Below are 11,097 nucleotides of genomic sequence, written 5' to 3'. Positions count from 1 at the left end.
CAGGTAGAGTCGCCCAAACCTCACTGGACACATGAGGATATGTCATACATGTGGGAAGCAATATAAATCCACACATTTTCCTGTTATCAAGATGATGTGTCAGAACAGAGCTATCCACTATTGAAAGATTAGTGAATATATATATATATATATATATATATATATATATATATATATATACACACACACACATACATACATACATACATACATACATACATACATACATACATACATATTATACAATGCAGTAATCTACATGTTTGAAAAATTGTATTGTACTGACAGTAACAACTCACCTATCTCCCTCATGTTCCTCTTCATGTTCCTCTTAATCTTCTTCCGCTATTAAGTCACCAATGCGACTACAAACAGGAGCAAACATTTTTCAACGTCAAACTTCTGTCTCCCTTCTAATGTTTTAGTCACAGTGAAACTGGTCACCCCAATATTATTTAACTGGCTGTACATGGTGCAACCTCTGCAGCTCAATACATACAGTAACGTTAAATGTACATGCAACCTCTGCATCTCAATGCATACAGTAGGCCTACATGTACATAATGTCTGTTGCAATAATAGCAGGAGGAGTAAACATTTAGCCATATGGCATCTTAATGTGGAATTTAGTTGTAAACATGAGTGCACAACTGTAAACGTTACTCACTCATCTGCTGACTCGGGTGTCACCTCCCCAGCAGGTTGACCACCACGAACAGGAACCCTAAACATACAAGCTATTAATGGCAGGTATTATGTTTCATTTCATCAACATCCTAACATCATTTTCATGACAACATCCAGCTAACGTTACTATAGCTCTGCATGACCTACCGTGATGTCTGTCTGCTAGTAAAGTTAGTAAACTTAGCTACCTCCTCGGCGTAGGGTGATTTGACCATGGGAAAATGGTCGGTAGAGTTCCGGGTTTCAGTTTTGTCAGCCCAAGAAACGTCTTGCGGAAACAGTCCTCGGTGAAGTGCTGTGAGCACACCCTGGTGTTGTCTGTGATCTATAATGACAAATGATATCTGACGTTACTGTCAGCAACATGTTAACTGTTATGGTTGTAGTTAGACCAGAAAGCTAGCTAACAACGTTGCTAGGGAGCTAGCTAGCTAGCTATCCAGCCAGCTAGCTAGGTAAAGGTGAAGGTATTGGTAGTTACCTGAAAATGCGGCCCTGTATCCCTCTTAATTTTCACCACCCATGCCTTACGGGTGTGCAGGCGTTTGGGGAAGCGGTGAAACGTCAAGGATTTATCTCTTTCCCTTCTTTGATAGGAGTTGCAGGATGGTACACAGCAGTACGACATGGTGCTTCCAGCAGTGTTTTCAGTGAAGTAAGAAGGGGGCGTGGCTAAGTTCCCACCGTTTGGTTTTTTTTTTAAATCCAAGATGGCCGCGGCCTGAAATGGGCGTATTGGGACCCACAGTAGACATAAGACACTGGATAAAATACATTACAGGGGCAGACAAAAATGAACACATACCTCTTTCTACATGTCCAAAGCGGGAAAGAGGCAGAGGTCAGGGGGGACATACGTTTCGGGCTACTAACAGGAAATGGGGTCACAATAGGGAGGGGCTACTATAAGCGTTTTCTGACGATATAATAAAATAAAATAACGTTAGCAGTGAAAGTAATAATCATAATAATAATCATGTGGTGATACTTTGTGTAATTATAAAACATATTTTGGTTATGACGTTTTTAACCATGCTACACGTGTAGACGGCTTATTCTGATACCGTGGTCGACGTGATTTCTTTTGCACAACTGGTTCTTGTAAATTGGAATTTTCTTCAACCATGCATTTAGCCTGTTCAGCTGCAGACGCCATATGTGTGGCAGTTGTGACACCCTTATCTAGAGCAGTGTTTCTCAACCGGGGGTCCGCGGACCCCTAGTGGTCCGTGGTGTAATTGCAAGGGGTCCGTGAAAATAAAATATCTTTAAAAAAAAGATCCTATGACATTTATATAAATAGGATTATTTTACTCAAATGTGACTGAGACCTTTATCTACCTAAACTATAAAGGGTAACAGGACTTTTTTCTCTAATTACATCTGTTTCACAAGTGTCATTTATTGTATTTTAATAAGAGATCTCACTCCCGTTTGCATTGTTAAAAGTTACTGCATAAAAATTCTGTTTTGTTACATATATCTGAAAGTTACTGAATACATATTCTGTTTTGTTACATATATCTGAAAGTTACTGAATACATATTCTGTCTTGTTACATATATCTGAAAGTTACTGAATACATATTCTGTTTTGTTACATATATCTGAAAGTTACTGAATACATATTCTGTGTTGTTACATATATCTGAAAGTTACTGAATACATATTCTGTCTTGTTACATATATCTGAAAGTTACTGAATACATATTCTGTGTTGTTACATATATCTGAAAGTTACTGAAGAATTCTGTTTTGTTACATATATCTGAAAGTTACTGAATACATATTCTGTTGGTACATATATCTGAAAGTTACTGAATACATATTCTGTTTTGTTACATATATCGGAAAGTTACTGAATACATATTCTGTTTTGTTACATATATCTGAAAGTTACTGCATAAGAATTCTGTTTTGTTACATATATCTGAAAGTTACTGCATAAGAATTCTGTTGTTACATATATCTGAAAGTTACTGAATACATGTTCTGTGTTGTTACATATATCTGAAAGTTACTGCATAAGAATTCTGTTGTTACATATATCTGAAAGTTACTGAATACATGTTCTGTTTTGTTACATATATCTGAAAGTTACTGAATACATATCCTGTTTTGTTACATATATCTGAAAGTTACTGAATACATATTCTGTCTTGTTACATATATCTGAAAGTTACTGAATACATATTCTGTTGTTACATATATCTGAAAGTTACTGCATAAGAATTCTGTGTTGTTACATATATCTGAAAGTTACTGCATAAGAATTCTGTTTTGTTAACTAAATCTAAGTTACAACTGAAAGCTCTTATTTTTGCCCCAAAGAGTGAATAAATGCTATAATGCAATTTAAAATGCAGTTTCTACTGTTTCCATCAAATTGCAACCCCCCTCCCCCAAGATCAGGTGGAGGGGTCCTCAGGGTAGATAAAAAATACGCAGGGGGTCCAGGACCCCAAAAAGGTTGAGAACCACTGGTCTAGAGTGAGGTTAGGCTCTAGGAGCAGCCTTTCTCTAATGTGTGCATTTGAGATGTCCTCAATAAGCTGATCACGCAACATCTCGTCTGTGGTAACGTGGTCTTTATGAAAAGATGGACTTTCACCAGATTCGGGTTTACCGATTTTATTCAGTCTCACGGAACAGCGTACAGATTCACATGTTGCCATTTCAGTTATCACTACTTACTCTCTGTATGTCTCAACTCATCAACCCGATAACCAACTGTACCTCCTTGGGGTGTGGGGTGGTACTGCAGGTAAGTATAACATGAACAGGTAGTCAGTATACCACATCCCTCCCCCCTTCAGAGTAAACTACTCGGGTGAGCTTTAACCTCAAGTTACCTTTTTTTTTTGTAACTGCTCACACACTGTACTGTAACAGCAATTCAAAACTAAATAAAATGTTTAACTTAATCAAGTGTTCAAAGTTAATTTCAATATTTCCTATTATGACAATGTTTACCCGTGTTTTTTGGTTTTTTTTACATATCATGCTTGAACAAAGCACAAGAATGAACTAGGAAGGTGGGTAGACTACCAGCCTTCCAGTGATTCCCAGAGCGCATTCTTGCTCTTGCTTGAGGGATCTCACTACTAACTTACAAAGTCTTTCAGGTAAGCAGGAGCCTGTCTTGTGCGCTCAGAGCGGCGCAGTACTGGTGGTGGGTCTGCTCTCACGTCTGGCGGGTCTGGCGGGTGAACCTCAGCTATCTCAGCAGGCTCAGAGAATTCCCCTTCCACTGAAGCAGGGACCGTCGAGTCTGCAGGCAAGGCCTCCGCTGCTTGCTCCGGCTCCTGAAGAGTGGTAGGCTTCTCTGTCACCTCTGGCATGGACGTCTCGGTCATTGTTGCATGCCGTCTCCGGATTTGGTCGACGTGACGTCTCATGACGCATCCATCTCCTGTCTGTACCGTGTAGGATACAGGTCCTGTGTTCTGCTCGACGACCGCTGGTACCCACTTGGGCCCGTAGCTGTAGTTACGGATGTACACATCATCACCAGGGGAAAAACTTCTCCACCTACTGTGTGTGTCCTGTTGTTGCTTTTGTTTAAGTTGTTTCTTATGTATCTTTGACTTCACATGAGGCAGTAGAAGATCCAGTGTTGAACGTAGTCTCCTGGACATCAGCATTTCCGCTGGTGACAAGCCAGTAGTGGTTTGCGGTGTGATTCTGTAATTGAATAGAAATCTGGCTATTTTTGTTTCTAAAGTGTCTCATTTTATTTTCTTTACACCTTGTTTGAATGTCTGCACGGCTCTTTCGGCCAGGCCGTTTGATGCCGGGTGGAAGGGCGCGGATGTCACGTGCTGTATGCCATTCTGTTTCAGGAACGTCTCAAACTCTTGGCTTGTGAAGCAAGTTCCGTTGTCAGAGCCGCTTCCTTCTAACGGTTAGTGCCTCTCATTCTTTTACCTTCTATGGAGATAGACACAATCTTCCTCTTGGGACATCCTCTCCTTTTATTGCCCCCCACTTCTCTTCCTATAGCTTACTCTGCATTTCTCTGTCTGCTGACATACTCAATACTTTTCCACTGCCCATATAGCCCCTCATGTCCTTGTAACAAGCCTTGTTCCTTATGCATATGATTTCCCAATGATTAATCTATCCTTATATTCCAATCAATACGTTGTAATCATCATTATTAAACATCACACCATTGCATTTAACTACAAGTCCCCCTTTTGGTCTCATGAAAATGAGACCAACCAACCAATCGGATTCAAACATCACATTCAGCCTCTTTGTTCTGTTGTGGTGTTAGTTTTGACCTGTGTGTCTGTCTCTGATGGATGATTCCCATATCAATATTGGAGTAACTATTGCTATAAAAATGATCCCGCACACTCCCAACCACCACCATTTGGCTTGGTGGGGTTTTCCCGTTCCCTCAAACATCTTAATCAACATATCAAAAATCCTTAGCAAGCAAAACCTTCTTGTGTTCTGGTTATCAGTTCCTTGTATCGTAGAAAAACTTTTCTGGGAGAGCTTTTAACCTTCTATATCAGAACATTCTTTCCGCACCTGGCAAAATTCTTCATTCCAATCTTGAGTATATTGTGGCTTGCCTGAGTATATGCAAAGCCGGTTACTATAAATCTTATCCAAAAGTGATAGCTATAATAGCTGTCGCCACAGATAGTGGCTCGTGTCTTTACACTTATTCAGAGTCAACTGTGGTGTTTCTTATCTGTTCCCGTGTCCTAGCGGGTGAATCCGCTGCTGCACACTGGCTCCAGTGGTACCAGCTGTCTCCTTTGCCCTGTAGTCGGACCGCGTGTGATGTCCTCTCAACCACCTTGTATGGCCCTGTCCACCTTGGCTCCGACCACTTCCTCTTGCTCACCTTCAGCAGAACCCAGTCCATGGTGGGCGGTGTCTGTCCCTCTAGGTTCCCCTCTGCTGCTGCAACCTGTTTTGAGAAAGCTGACACCAAAGCTGTTAGTTGGTCATAGTAAGGTTTGTACTTCAGCGGATCTCTTTCCTTTTCCGTGGTTGGGATTCCAGCTCCCGGTCCCGGGAACTGCTGCCCTGTTGTCAACTCATATGGAGTGTAACCTGTGATGGAGTTTACTGAGCTCCTAATTGACATTAGAGCTTGGGGTAGGGCATCCACCCAACTCATTTTTGTTTGAGCACACACTTTTCCTATCTTTCCTTTAATGGACTGATTCATTCTCTCCACCTTTCCCTGTGATTGGGGGTGATACACTGTTCCAAACGCATGTTTAGTCCTAGGGCCGCTTCTACTGCCTGCAGGTCTTTGTTCTTAAAATGTGTGCCATTATCTGACCTGATTCTTTTTGGAAACCCATGCGTTGGTATGTATTGGTTGATTAGGAATTTGATTACCGTTTTGGCATCTTCCTTTTTAGCAGGTACTGCTTCTGGCCAGCCAGTGTATGCATCCACAGCGACCAAGAGGTACCTATACCCATTTACTCTTTCCAACATGTCAGTGTAATCAATTATGATTTCTTGACCTGGCATTTTTGGCAAAGGAAATTTTCCCTCGTGTGGCTTTACTTTCGCCCTGATATTGATATATATCTGCATCTGTGCTTTTCCACAATGTGTTAGCCCGTGCGCCTCCTGTAACACGGAAGCCGTCCACCCTGGGGGTAACACAGGTCGGCCGTCCGGCGACCTCCAGACTCCTTCGGATTCCGTTGCCCCTCTCTCTTTCCAAACTGTGAACTCTTGAGGAGAGGCTTTCTGTGGTTCCTTTATTAACATATTTACATCGCAGGCAGGTAGTAAATCATACACTGTTTTTCCCACCTGCATCATCATATATTGGGCTGTGTAACCTGCTGCCCTTTTAGCTGCAGAGTCTGCCTCCTGATTTCCTTTTGCTATCATATTTTCAGTTTTGTCGTGACCTCTGCACTTTATTACTGCTACCTCTGTTGGTTTCATTAGAGCTTCTACCAGTCTCTTGATGTCTTTCTCATGTTTGATTGGGGTTTTTGCTGCTGTCAAAAATCCTGCTCTGATCCACTGACTGAGCTCCACCTGTATTGCTCCTACCACGTATGCCGAGTCTGTGTAGATGTTTACTTTTTTCCCTTCTGCCCATTCTAATGCTGCTATCATTCCCTGTAATTCAGCTAGCTGCGCTGATTCTTTTCCTATTACTCCCCTTGTCACTACCTCCTCAAACCCTTCATCTGTTTGTCTTACCACTGCATATGCTGCCTTCAGTCCCTCCGTGGGATGTCTGTAGCAACAGCCATCTGTGAACAGCACTTCCTCTGGGTCAGCTAAGGGTTTTGCCCGTAAATCTGCTCTGACCTTAACATCTTTCTGTACTCTTTCTTCGCACACATGTGGCTCACCTTCCCCCATGTTATCTGCCATGTTGAGTCCCTCGTGTGTGAACGTTATGTGTGGTGCATTGAGGATTTTTTCCAACCTTGTCTGTCTTAATGATGTCATGGTGAATGCTGCTGAGTTCACATAGGCCACTATGCTGTGTGTTGTCAGGACTGTTAGAGCATGTCCCATGACTATGTGTGCTACTTTTTGCAGAATTTTTGCTACCCCTGCTGCATGTCTTGTGCATGGTGGATGTCTATTTTCTGTTGGATTGAGTGTCACACTTGCATACATCATCACCTGCCTACCCCTCCCCCCCTTTTTTCTGAAAAAGAACACCATTTACCGTATGTGATTTTTCTGAAACATCCAGATAGAATGGCTCTTTGTAGTCAGGCATTGCTAAATCAGCAGCGTTTGTGAGAGCCTGTTTGAGGGAAATGAAATTGTTCTCTGCTTCAGTGGTTCATTGTAAGCATGCTGGCAAATTTCTCATCCCTGCTCATTGACCATGGCCCTTAAGGGGTGTGTGAGTTCCCCATATGATGCTATGTACTGTCTGCTATAACCCGTCAACCCCAGGAATGAGAGCATGTCTTTCACTGTGACTGGTTTAGGATGGTGTAGAATTGAGGATCTATGGGCTGGGGACACACCTGTTCCTCTACTAGAGATAATTCTCCCCAGGAACGAGACCATCTGTCTGCAGCACTGGAGTTTGGTTTTTGAAACTGTGAACGCAATGTGATACAGCTGAGTTAATAGGGATTTGGTGGCTGCTAGGCAGGAGACATGATCTGGAGCTGCCAGAATGATGTCATCCACATACTGAATCAACACCACCCCCTTTGGGAGAGTGAGATCAGTGAGCTGCTGTTTCAGAACCTGATTGAACAGCCCAGGAGACAAGATGAAATCCTGGAGAATCCTTGTATACCTTAGCTGTTGGCCTTTATAGGTAAAAGAGAAGATGTCTCTCACATGGTCAGCTAGTGGTAGGCAGAAAAATGCATTGGCCAGATCAATACAGGAAAACCATGTGTTCTGGGGACAGTGCAGACATGGCAGTTTATGGATTTGGTACTGGGATTGTAGGAGTTGACACAATACTATTGACCCGTCTAAGGTCGTGAGCCATTCTATATTTTCCTGTATTTTGCTTCTCTACTGGTAAAATAGGTGTGTTCCAGCCAGATTCTGAGGGCTCCAACACCCCCGTTGCCAACAGTCCCTCAATAGTATCTGAGATCCCTGCTTCTGCCTCAGGTTTGTAGGAGTACTGTTTCTGCCAGATCGGAGTGTGATCTGTCAATTCAAAAGAGATGGGATCAGCGTTCTTGCAGTGACCTACATCAGTTGGGCCTGCTGACCATAACGCCTCAGGGAGAGTGTCTATCATGCTTGCGGCATCAGAGTGATCAGCCTTCTCTCTGCCATGACATCTATCTATTTGTCTATGTTCTAACAGCACTTTGTCAGTCGTCTTGTGCATGATCCTGTAAGCTTTTTCGGATGGGGAGTACTGTAATTCAGGGAGTTGGGTCCAAATCCAGTCTGTCAGTGCCATCAGACACTTGCACATCGGCCCAAGATCTCTAGCCTGGTGTTTAACATGCACTGCTAAGGTGATATGGGGCACCGCCTCTTCAGACATCTCATACCACTCAAATTGTTCTGGTGTCAATTCAACAGCAGCTGCCACACCTTCATTCCCCACTAGAATACAGCTAGACAATACTTCCCACTGTGTCCCGTCAATGTCACTGTAAAAATTTTGCTGATAAATTTCATCCCCGTCCCTATCATAGTACAGAGTAACATGGAGGGGGTCGGTTGGAGGGGAGTAGGGATGTAGCATTTGGACCCACGGCCGCCACTGATGATACAGAGTCTGTACGCCTTTGCTTTGCTTGCTTCCAGGTTCTAGGAGTCCCCAGTATATATCTGCCCAGAGTCCTTCAGCCGTGGGTTAAACATCAGCTGACAACAACATTTGAGAGCTGGACTGGATCATTGACAGAGAACAGTTCACAGAATACCCATTGGGAAAAGTCATTACCAGTCCCTCTGGCCCACACATGACTGATGCCCCACACCTCACCAACACATCCCGCCCCATCAAATTGACTGGGCACGCTGGTGATGAAATGTATTGATTTAAAAAAGTCTGTCCTGCCACCGTGGTAGTCAGAGGTGTTGTCAACGGCAGATTTTCTGGGGGTTCTGCCAGCAGCACCTGCCCTTGAGTTCCCGGGCCCCTTCAGTACTCATACCCCTGACCACCCTGCATGATCTGGGGATATTGTCCCTGCGGTGGAGCTGCTGCTGCATGAGGGGCTTGATGAAGTGGAACCATAACTGGAGGCTGCCCTTGGACCGGGGGCTGCACATAACCACCCCTGTTGCTGACTGGACCTTGACCTCCCCTGGGTCCCCACAGCATGGGACACTCCCTTCTCCAGTGTCCAGGCTGGCCACATCCAAAGCATGTAGGTGGCATACCTCTGGGTCCTCCACGACCCCTCCCTCTACCTCTCATGCCTCCTGTTACTCCTACAGGCCTGCCCCCATAAGGGGAACTAGGCACCCATTCAGGCACTGGGTACAAATTTGGGATGTAGTTTTGTGGGGGCGGCTGTTGAACCATCTGATTGGCTACCTTTTGGTTTGTCTTTTTAGCATCATTTACCTTTTTCATTGCCTCATCCAATTGGAGCTTTAGGAGCTGCACCTGGGCTGACTCTGTGCTCTGTCTATCCTCATCCTGTGTAGCCTTGTGTCTTTTCATATGATGAATCAGATGTTTTTCCCATTGCTCAGTAGAGCAGCCTGGGATGTCTGGCTTGCCCTCCATGGCATCTTGTACTGCTTTGGGCATTCCAGCCATAACAGCTTTTCTAAACAGTGTGGTCTGTAACTGTCCTGAACCTGGATGGCTTCCTGCGGTGTCTGTCCAGATGCCTTTGCATCTGCCTAAAAATGCTGACATGTCTTCTCCGTCTTTCATGGAAAAGGTCAGTTAATGCATTGCTCCGGGAGGAATGGGGAATTTATCCCTCATTGCCCCTTCCCACAGCTGTGGCTTCACTGGTAAATGGTTCTGAATCTGGTATATAACTAGAGCCTGCCGCAGCCTCAATCTGCTGTATTTCCCACATAGCTAGTTGTTTTCTCAATAATGCTCTCCAGTCTCCCATAGCTAATTTGTATCCCAAGGTGTGTTGGCAAAGTTTCTCCATCCAGGGCCCTCCTCCCTCAGTGGGAGGGGGCATTTTATCCAGGATGCAATTCATGTCTGTGAATTAGAATGGTTGATACACCTCCCCCGTTTGGGGTCCTTTATATATCAGTGGCAGTTGACGATATCTAGCGGGTGGTTGTATCTGTTCTCTGTCCCTAAGCTGGTGTCTATGCCTGTGGTCAGCACGGGGCGCTATACCAGTCCGGTTGTGCCTGGTTAGTAGCCCTGTAATTGTGACCGGGTATGTGTCTTTGTTTTCCTCATCACTGCTCATACCCTCTGCCTCTGTACCTGCCTCCGAGCTCTCCTCGGGACCTTCTACCCTATTCACTTCCTCTCTTATCTCTCTGAGCTGTCTCTCCTGGAACCCCTGTCCTGCTCCTCCCCCGTTTGGGGTGGAGGATGTTTCTGACCCTGTCGTGGGTGAGCTTCTTGCCTGGTTTATCTCTTCCTGTCCGCTTATCTGTTCATGTATTATCCTACTCACTTCTCTGGCTTCCTGCACCCTGCGCTCTGCCTCCCTCACCAGGTCCTCCACCTCTGATAGTCTCCTTGTTACTACTTCCTCTAACGTCTCCCTAATCTCTCTGTACTCCTCCTTTCCTATTGCTGTCATTTTCATTACTCCTTCGTCCACACGCACGAGTGGCATTTGTGGTGTGGGATAAGGAGGGGGTTGTATTCCGGGTATTTTGGGATATATTGGCGCTGAGGCTTCTGTTTTTTCATTTCCTTTATCTTTTTCTTTGGTTATTTCTGAGTGTTTTTGATTAATTTCTACTGCCATGCAAGCTAAGGTCATGTTGTGTAAGTGGGCTCTTCTCTGTTCATTTT

The sequence above is a fragment of the Lampris incognitus genome, chromosome 21 (genome assembly GCF_029633865.1).
Source record: "Lampris incognitus isolate fLamInc1 chromosome 21, fLamInc1.hap2, whole genome shotgun sequence".
NCBI lineage: Eukaryota > Metazoa > Chordata > Actinopteri > Lampriformes > Lampridae > Lampris > Lampris incognitus.
Note: the sequence above shows the minus strand (reverse complement) of the source record.